The sequence below is a fragment of the Electrophorus electricus genome, chromosome 1 (assembly GCF_041902795.1).
Source record: "Electrophorus electricus isolate QZ-2024a chromosome 1, ASM4190279v1, whole genome shotgun sequence".
NCBI classification, from domain to species: domain Eukaryota; kingdom Metazoa; phylum Chordata; class Actinopteri; order Gymnotiformes; family Gymnotidae; genus Electrophorus; species Electrophorus electricus.
This window is the reverse complement of record NC_137497.1, coordinates 19641221-19651903: the sequence shown is the minus strand read 5'-3', so window position 1 is coordinate 19651903 and position 10683 is coordinate 19641221. Positions and strand designations below refer to the sequence as shown.

The window sequence follows — 10683 nt, the reverse complement described above, 5'->3', positions numbered from 1 at the left end:
GTCAACTTAAGGTCATCTTCTTTTGGCATTGGTAGAATTTGGATTAGTACTGTTTGGCCGACAGTAATCACCTGATTATATCACCTGATATAATGACCTAAATAACTGTTGCAGCTAGGATTAGTAAGCACAACATCCAAACAGTGTCACCTGAAGTCCAGGTTTACCATGCTCTGTGTTGTGGCCTTGACAGTATGCATAAGTGAACAGTACCATTAGGTGCACTAAGCCTAGTGGGTTAATTTGGCCTCCTGTTTCTCATGTGACGTTGGAGTGTGAGGTTGGCTGACTGACTCTCTCCGACGGGTCACATCAATCCAAACTTTCACTTTCATTGCACATCTGCCATCATTAGGTGCTGCACCGGGCCACATGAAACCCATCCAGGGGAGTAGGTGCCATGCACAAAGTCATACACACATACACACACACACATACAGTCTAAAGTTTATTCGATGTAGCAATTTTGTGTAAGTGCCATTGTCGACCTTAGTTCACATTTCTCTCTATAATAAATGACTGCAGCATGCAATGTGATAGATGAGGGCCAGGGTTACAGGTAGCCCCGCAGGCCCGACAGGGACTCATCACTGGGATCAAGCTCAATCTCCTGCCCTGTACACAACTCCAGTGGCCAGCCAAGATTTGCTCAACACAAAGCACACACAGCACCCAAGATTAGTATGATGAAATGTTTGACTGTGAAGGACAACACCTCCTTAATCAGCCCGTAATGTAGCATCAGCAAAACTCTACATCTAAGGGAAGAGAATAAAAGAAAAGAAAAAGAAAAAAGACAAAAGGTTATATACAGCAAACTTGAAGTGTTACCATCTGAACATGATGCACATATAACAAGTTTAAAAGCAGTTTGTGAGAATTTCAAATCACTTCTTCTCATGTCAAGCACCTTTGTGTTTGTTCTTTCCAGCAGGATGAATGTCATGTTTTCTGTTGGAGGCTGTTCACCTGTGACTCCTCTGTAAATCCCGAAAGAATAGGACTTAAGAATAATGTGAGGTCTTTCACTTCTGTAAAGGAAATACTATGTGCTTCAGTGATTCACATACATTCAGCAGTATCCTGTTCCCTAGGAAAAATGTTTATGTAAGCAAAGAACTTTAAGGGAGTGAGACCGTAGATCAGATAAGCAGGAAGATGTCTCTCGTTTTATTGCCTGCAATTGCTTTATTGCCTGCCATTGCTTTATTGCCTGCAATTAAGGGATGACAGTCAAGCAAGATTCTTACCCGCCGGCCTGAAAGAGATAAGCAACGCTTAAAGCTGAATGGTATATGAGCCATAGCAACAAGAGGCAGGAAGTCTGTGATTGGTCAAGGCATACAGTTAGAATTGTATATCAAGCAATGCTCTGTATGACTCGGGGCTTCTCTTGGTAGTGAGCCCCACACTCTGTGGAATCTTTCTTTTCTATTAAAAACCTTTTTTACTTATTATCCACATCTGACTCCCCGTTTCATTGAATTTCCACCACACTTCTCTCGTGCCAATCTCCTAGGTGTAGGTTCCGCTAGGTTTTGCTGTTATTCTTTATATCTATGAAATACTTGTTAGATAGAACTACATATATGCATTAGTTGGGGAAAACAGTACAGTCTTTGGTAAATGTAGCTTTAAAATTGTCATGTAGCTTATGCTAGGCATAAATCAAGCATTCACGTATATGCCAACCATTCATGAAAATATTCAACCATGTTCCTGCATTGACCAATGGAGCCCATGAGATAAAACTGGAAAACACAGCAGGCATCGATCTGCAAATCAATTCTTCTTTATATAAAATAGGATAAAGCATGCGTTTCCATTGGACTTCCTTTACATTTCCAAGGAGTCATCGCTACGGAAATGCATTTGTGGTTAATTATGTGCGCTTAATTGAAAACGTAGCAAAAGAAGAGCCTTTCTAAAGAATATACATAAAGCCCAAGAGAGAAAAAACAATTATTTATATCAAAGTTGGAGCTTGATTCACACTCCACACCCACTACAGTTGCCAGGAAGACCCATCGCCCTGCAAATACATAAAGCACATTCATCAAAATGACAACACAACCCGGTGCAAATTCAGAAAACTTACACAACTTCAGAAATGCTGCAAATCCAGTCACAACACAATGGAAGTTTGCCACAACAACAGAATGGCTGTTTGCAGAGGACACGGGGAGGAGATGGACTTCTGAGATCAGCGCCAAGTCTTTTGGAAGTGAAAAGTACGTTTTTTGGTTACCATGGTTTTATTATGATATACGTGATACAGAATGAAAGACCGACCTATTCGTGCATATTTATTTATGCTAGGCTGTAGGCAGCCTTAAAAATGATGATTAAAATCCAAAATACTTACAATTAGATTGTTATTTATTTGAAATCACATTTTGTATGCATGTAGCTATAAGCATCACACTTCAGATAAGATAAGAACAAGATAGTTGACCAGCATGAGCAATAACCAAACTGGTCGACCAGTATAATCAGATTTGACCAGTATGACCCTGCTGATTATACTGCTTGAATAGCTTGGTCAAGTTGTTTATGCTGCTGGACCCACTGTCCAGTTGGAAATTATAGCTAAACCATCAAACTTGAACCAAAACATAGCCTTTGCTGGTCTACCAGTTTAATCAGCTGGTTTAACTGCATAAGGTACATCTATTGCCTGGGTGTCCATCTTTTCAACTATCTTGACCATCATTGACCAGATTAGTTCATCTGACAGCAGCAAATTAGCTGGATTTTGTAGCTAGGGCTGTAGCATGCCTGTTACTGAGGTCCAGTTTACCATAGATATATACAAATCTAACAGTGCAAGCATAATAACAGAAAAGTAATAACCTAATTTAGGTATTTAAATAAAACATTATAATTCATGAAAGAGAATGTCCCCACAATTTGCACATTCTAAAGACATCACCTGTTCATTGCAGCATGTTTGGTCAGCGTAATCTCAAGAGAGAGATAGTATTTGCTAACCGTCAAAATGATTTATTGCCTGATTTGATTGATTAACTTGACAACGGTGGCCATAAACATCCTCTCAAGTCATGTGGTGGGACTCGGGCTTCAGCTCCGCCCTCCTCCTGGTCGTTGCAGTGCCCTTCGGTCCTCCTTGGCCCAGGCTAAACAGCCTCAGGCCTCCCCCAAGAAATTTCTGGGGGTGTTCCCATCCGCTTTCGGAGAAGACCCGGACAGCAGTCGCTGTCCTCTCCCCAATGCAGGGTGGGGGTGCCTACAGACCTCCTGCTAGGAAATCCGTTTTTTGCCGCGGAAGCTTGCATCCTGTGTATGTTGGTCATTCTGTAACGTGGTAGCCTAAGTGCCGAAGGGCTTGAAGCAGGATGCACAGACTTCCTCGACATGGACGAACATTTATTCCAACACAACATAAAGGACAAATGTGGCCCTCACGTGAAAACAAACAATGAACATGAGCACACTAAACGCTAATGATTTTTAACATTTAACATGATAATTAAACAAACAGTCAAGCCTCAATACATAGTTACAAACATGCTACACTAACAATGACCAACACACTGCCAGCTTGACATGAGTTTAAATACACAGACAAGACGAGGTACAGGTGTGTGCAGTCGTGGCCACAAACATCATCCCAAGTCATGAGGTGGGCCAAACCCCGTGACTCGCAGGAGACGAGCGTTCTGTGACACTTCAAAATAGTTTTATTGACTTTTTAAAAAATTATTTAATTGAGAAATAATCAAGTGATTAAAGTGAATAAAAGTTATGAGTCTTAAATGAGTACGTACCACCCAGTCTTTAATGTTCACTCTGCTCCGCTGCCAGTCATGTACTGATACTCAAACACGCATATGGGTCTCGGTTGTGTGTCTCTCTCTCTCTCACTCACCCACTTACTCACCCATCCCACTCTCTCCCATTGGCTGATTCTCTAAGAAGTCACACCTCCTCACAAGTCCTCCCCACTACCATGCAGTAAAAACTTTCTGACAAAATTGATATAAGGTGTCCTTCTGCCTAAAATCAAACTCCTCCAAGAGTCAGGACTAGGCCAGAAAGATCAAATTTTGCCACCTTTTCTTACTACCCAACCAACCGGTCTGACCAATCCTGTGCAGCGTGCAACTCCTCCCACAAAACCAGACCCTCATACCCGCTCATTCAAGTTTAGTTGTACCCCCGATGTTTGAGTAGGAATCATTGAAATAATTATTTAATAATGAAATAATGTGATTAAAGAAAATTTAAGTTTTCAGTCTCATACACCAGCTTTTCTCCACTTTCTCTGTCTGTTCAGTGTCCTCTCTGACACACACTCTGCAGTGAGAGGTCATTGATTGATTGATTCTCATTCTCTCTCTCTCTATCACACACACACACACACACACAGAGACACACTTCTCCCCAACACCTCTTCACATCTTATCTGCCATATGTACTCAAACAGGGCAATAAGCAAACTTTTCAGAAAACATCACAAAGTTTTCATTTTTTAATTTTTTTCTCTGATCTCTATAAGTTTTATCACACAAGGTTTTTGTCCGTTATCACACGTTGTACTCTTACCACTTTCAGTGCATTCCACAACTGAAAGAGGTGTTTGAGGGAGGGACGTAATTTACAACTTTTATCTGAAAACCATCTCTTTCCCCACCGATTTTTTCTTAAAGCCGTATATTCAGTACTTCACTCCTTTAGTTCACAGCCATAATTGTAAGCGATACATCTGAAAACTTTGCCAAGTCGTGCGAACGAACATGGACATGGATCAACCGTTATCCATTTTTTTAATAATTCTGTTCTATGTATTTCTATAGTTTCCGACATTCACTTTCTTGACTCTGAGGAGAGAATTGCCGACCAAGTTAATTTCTTATTTGTGAACTTTTATACATTTGTTTTGTTTACATTTTTTGTTACCTTTTATTTGCAGATATGAGGACACAAGCTGATGAAACAGTTCATATATTGAATGAGTTATTACAAGGTAATCTTTTCTAGAGTGCGTCTACCATATGTTAAAACTCCGCTTTATGTCTAAAAGGTTATGCAGTGCGTTAATTTGTCACACAGAGGCAGAGGGGGTGAATCCCTCTACCATCATCCACTATTCATCGAGCCCTCCGGTGGAGCTCACAAATATTTCACCTCGTACAACCGGCAACGTCTATAGAAACGTATACAGAGGTCACTGTAGCTTATAACATACATCTAAATATCTCTATGCCTATTCACGCTGTTCAACCACACTAACCTGTAGGCCACCATCTCCACGTAAGTATATTTTTAAAAGCATGTTTATTAATCACATTTATACTAGAATAATTGGATCCATTTTATTAAGATGGCTCTGACGACAGGGATAAGGAGCTGAGTCTGTTCGACTGGAAGGCTGAGCGGTCTAGACCTGAAATTAATTATGACACTAAGCCCCACCGAGTTAAATCATACAACGCATGATAAAGTATTTCAACCATTAGCTAAATAAATAGCTAGATACATGCCAGCCTTTTTAGTAGCTTATACTAATATGTTTTAACAGATAAAAAAGAACGTACCTGTTGAAAACATGTGAGCCATGCCCATGTTCATTCGGAGGTCTTGACAAAAGTTTTCAGATGTATCGCTTACAATTATAACTGTAAACTAAATAAGAAAAGAAGTGTAGGTGTAGAAATGAAATGGTTTTTGTACAAAAGCTGTAAATTACAATCCACCCCTCCCCAACACCACTCTCAGATGTGGAATGCACTGAAAAATGTTAAGGGCCCAAACTGTGATAACGGACAAGAACCTTGTGTGATAAAACTTATAAAGTAACCACATTTGTTTAGAAATCGCAGAAAAAATAAATACATGGAAACTTTATGATGTTTTCTGAAAGGTTTTCTTATTGCCCTGTTTGAGTACATCTGGCAAATAAGATGTGAAGAGGTGTTGGGGAGAGGTGTGTGTCTGTGTGTGCGTGTGCGCGCGTGAGAGAGAGAGAGTGAGAATCAACGATCCCTGACTGTAGAGTGTGTGTCAGAGAGGATACTAAACAACATAGAAAGTGGAGAAAAACTGGTGTAGTATGAGACTGAAAACTTAGATTTTCTGTAATCACAATAACACTTCTCAATTAAAGGAACCTCTTTTAAACAGGTCTGGTTGGTTGGGTACAAAGAAAAAAAGGCACCACAATTTTATCTTTCTGGGCTAGTTCTGACCCTGGGAGGGATTTGGTTTTGGGAGGGGGTTTCCTGCATGGTAGTGTTAGTGGGGGGGTGACTTCTTAGAAAATCAGCCAATGGGAGGAGAGTGGGATGGGTGATGGGCTATATATCAATTTTTTTCAGAAAGTATTTTCTGCATGATAGAGTGACGACTTTTGACAAGGTGTGACTTCTTAGAGAATCAGCCAATGGGAGGGAGTAGGATGGGTGAGTGAGTGATTGGGTGAGTGAGAGAGAGAGAGAGAGAGAGACACAACTGAGACCCATATGCATGTTTGATTATCAGTACATGACCGGCAGCTGAGCAGAGCAGACATCAAAGACTGGGTGGTACGTAATCGTTTAAGACTCGTAACTTTTATTAACTTTAATCACCTGAATATTTCACAATTCATTTTTTTTTTAAGTCAATAAAACAATTTTGAGGATCCCTCCTTGTGTTTTAATGTATTTTCATATAATATTTCTACATCATATAATAATTATATATATATATATATATATATATATATATATATATATATATATATTTTTTTTTTTTTTTTTTTTTTTTTTTTTTTTAATGTGGAGGGGGGCAAATCAAATCAAGCAATAAATTTTTTGACAGTTTGTAAATTCCATCTCTCTCTGCCAAACTTCTGTACAGTCTCCAAGAAGAAAACATAAAGGAACTCACTTACTCTAGTTAGTACACTGACAGCACATTATCAGACTATATTCACTATAACATTACATAATGAATTAACCTAGAACTCACTCACTCTAGTTAGTACACTGAGAGCACATTATTAGACTATATTCACTATTACATTACATAATGAACTAACCTATAACTCACTTACTCTAGTTAGTACACTGAGAGCACATTACCAGACTATATTCACCATTACATTACATAATGAACTAACCTATAACTCACTTACTCTAGTTAGTACACTGAGAGCACATTATCAGACTATATTCACTATAACATTACATAATGAATTAACCTAGAACTCACTCACTCTAGTTAGTACACTGAGAGCACATTATCAGACTATATTCACTATAACATTACATAATGAATTAACCTAGAACTCACTCACTCTAGTTAGTACACTGAGAGCACATTATCAGACTATATTCACCATTACATTACATAATGAACTAACCTATAACTCACTTACTCTAGTTAGTACACTGAGAGCACATTACCAGACTATATTCACCATTACATTACATAATGAACTAACCTAGAACTCACTCACTCTAGTTAGTACACTGAGAGCACATTATTAGACTATATTCACTATTACATTACATAATGAACTAACCTATAACTCACTTACTCTAGTTAGTACACTGAGAGCACATTACCAGACTATATTCACCATTACATTACATAATGAACTAACCTATAACTCACTTACTCTAGTTAGTACACTGAGAGCACATTACCAGACTATATTCACTATTACATTACATAATGAACTAACCTATAACTCACTTACTCTAGTTAGTACACTGAGAGCACATTACCAGACTATATTCACTATTACATTACATTACATAATGAACTAACCCATAACTTTTCCATAAAGGTTCACTTTCATCATATTAATCCTAAGACATCACAGCAAGTCAGCTGTAAATACTTAGCTAATAAATAATAAATCAATTACATTTACTTCTGTTGTGTCTACACTTACTAAAAGACGCACACAGCTCTTCACACGCCACAGACTAACAACAACACACTGCTCTCCACACAACAAAGACTAACTGGAAATTCAGACAGAACCCTCTTAACTTCTCCAGTACTGAACGTTGTTCTTCTTCAACCTGAACTGCGCTGAGCAGAACTGCGTCCTTCACATCATCAGTCTTTCATACATAACTTAGCCAGCTAGCTGCGGATCACAACACACAATAAACACACCTGAAAATGTCCTGCTGTGTAAACTAACTAGTATTTATGAACATGGGACACTGTGCAGCTGGAGCCACTGTTGAATTAGCTGTAGTCACCAGTGTGTAACACAGATGTTAACAAACAGCGCTGAAGGCACAAACGTGAGCTGGACACTGAAGGGCTGTAGGACACATGAACGCTAACTAGCTAATAGCAGAAAGCTAACTAGCCTGCTAGCTAAGTTCAATCTTTGGCAAACTCCACATCTAAAGACACATTTACCTTTACGTATGCACCTATGTTACAAAAACAACCTGTCATTATAATATTTAGGATAATTTCACTGAGTATCTGTTCAAAAATAGCTAACATTTCTTACCTGCGCGCTGAGTTGTCCTGTTGGACGCATCGTAAGCAGATATTACGCTGCCCTCACAGAGCTCCATGAAGTGAGAAACCTCACACTGTAAAGTGTCTGTTAATCATTTAAACTGAAACAACACGTTTCCTAAACTTTTTAGTTGGAATACAGTGTTGTATTTTTAAAGTTCAAAATCAAGACTTGAAGTTTCAGTTTTAAAAATGAGTTTATTTTCAAAATAATAAAACTATTTGGCCGGATGTGGCTCAATCTCAGGAAACATTGAAGCTATGGATTAACCATGAGGAACTATGGTGCCGCTGCAATACGCGCTATGGCCACTACATTTAGCTGACACTTTTATCCAAAGCGACTTACAGTTATGACTGATTACAGCTTGAGCAGTTGAGGGTTAAGGGCCTTGCTCAGGGGCCCAACAGTGACAACTGGTGGGGCTTTACCCAGCAACCTTCCAATTATAAGTCAAGTATCTTATCCACTGAGCTACCACTGCCACATGGTCATCTTGCACTCAGGACATACAGACTATTGGGAGTTGTGCACTAAGCGTTTGAGGCTTGTGTTTTAAGTGTGAGGAAATGCAGAATAAAAAGAGTTGAACTTAATACACATTATGGCCACTAGATGGAGACAGTATTCCTCTCTCGTCAACAATGAGAGCTTGTTGGCATCAGTGAAAGTGACTTTAGATAAAGTAGCTTGTAGGTTCTAAATTCTAAATTACAGCTAGAAACAACAACTTACAACCTTTACTGTGTCATAACACACACACACACACACACACACACACACACACACACACACACACACACACACACACACACACACACTAACTTTAATATAAAATATACACACTCCAGTCTATAAAAGTGCTATATACAATAAATATTGTACTTGTATACTTACTTACTATTTACCACTGCCTGATTAAAAAGATGCCCTCACACTCTCTCACACTCGTCTTCTATGTTGGCCACTCGGTCTTTCCTTTATCTCAGAACGGTGTCCATTAAACACTCAGTACTTCACTCCCATTCCAGTCTAACTCCTCCTTGTCAGGGAAACATAACGATATTGTGGGTGTTACCCCAGAATGGGTGGAGAGGTTCACTTCACTCTGGCCCCAGAGCTAAAATGCTAACAGCTCCCCTGAGGTGTTCAGCCCATGGTTCAGAGTCAAAAGATAACAACCAGACCTGCTGAACTGGTTTCTGGTAATGAAAACTGCTGTGGGCAAATTACAAACTGTTATTCAGAACTTGAACTGAAGCTAAATCCTAGGTGCTCATTCTTTGTACCCCTCCAATGTCTCTCTCTCTTTCTGTACCCCCCATGTCTCTCTCTCTCTCACACACACATGTGACAGCAGCACTACACCCTGATGGATCTCTCTCTGTCTCACACAGCACATGCTGATAGAAAGTGTTTCATTCTTTTTTGAACTCAAGCATCTAAACTGCTTTCTGGTGATGACAACTGGTTGTGTCTGAGTTCCAAACAGAACCTAAACAGAAAAATCCCCTGTAAGAATGAATACCTACACTGTTAGTGTAGTGACCTGAAGTGCTAAATGTGTAAGGGTTGGCACCAGGCTGAGGCTCCCGCCGGCCACCAGAGGGAGGCCTCGTGTCAGGAACACCACTAATCAGGCTCAACGCCCAACAGCTGGGGGTAGACCTTATATAAGCCCAGTGACCCACACATTCAGTGCTTGGTCTTTGCCAAAGTTCTGAGCCAAGCTCCTAGCTGGTACCTTCAGGTATTGAGGTCTGTGTGCCCTCATGCTACGCCTTACTTCTGTGCTGCGAGAGTGTTCGTGTTTTTACACGTCCCCTCCCCTCTCCAGTTTTCCCTCTTTTGCTAGACCTTGCTTCTGTGCTGCGAGGGTGTTCGTGTTTTTACACGTCCCCTCCCCTCTCCAGTTTTCCCCTCTCAAGTCTGTCTCTCTCCCGAGGCTTCCCTTAGCCATTCAAGTTCTTCCCTGTTTTCTGGTGTTGTTTGGGAAGTTTGTTTGGATTGTTTGGATTTGCCATGGCATCCTTTGTTCTCCCTTTTGCCATGCTCGGCATGGTGCTTCGTTTTTTCCTTTTGTTTTACCTGGTCCAAGACCGAACTGTTCTGCACACAGGCCCACCATTATTAAAGCCCAGTAGGCTGTTGGTGGCATCAGCTAGCCGAAGTGGGTTCGAGCCCGC

The 10683-nt window shown here is 40.1% G+C and overlaps 1 long non-coding RNA gene across 2 annotated transcripts; it reads right to left on the bottom strand.

Moving 5' to 3' along the window:
- Positions 1 to 630: 630 nt before the first annotated feature.
- LOC145657461 (uncharacterized) lies at positions 631 to 3814 on the bottom strand. 2 transcript variants are annotated; one of them, XR_014123139.1, is made up of 3 exons: positions 2099 to 3814; positions 911 to 980; positions 631 to 758 (listed from the first exon to the last, which is right to left on the bottom strand). It is a non-coding gene; the product is annotated as an uncharacterized LOC145657461 (long non-coding RNA). The 2 variants fall into 2 exon arrangements; XR_014123138.1 differs by having other exon boundaries at positions 911 to 3814.
- Between the last annotated feature and the right edge of the window lie 6869 nt (positions 3815 to 10683).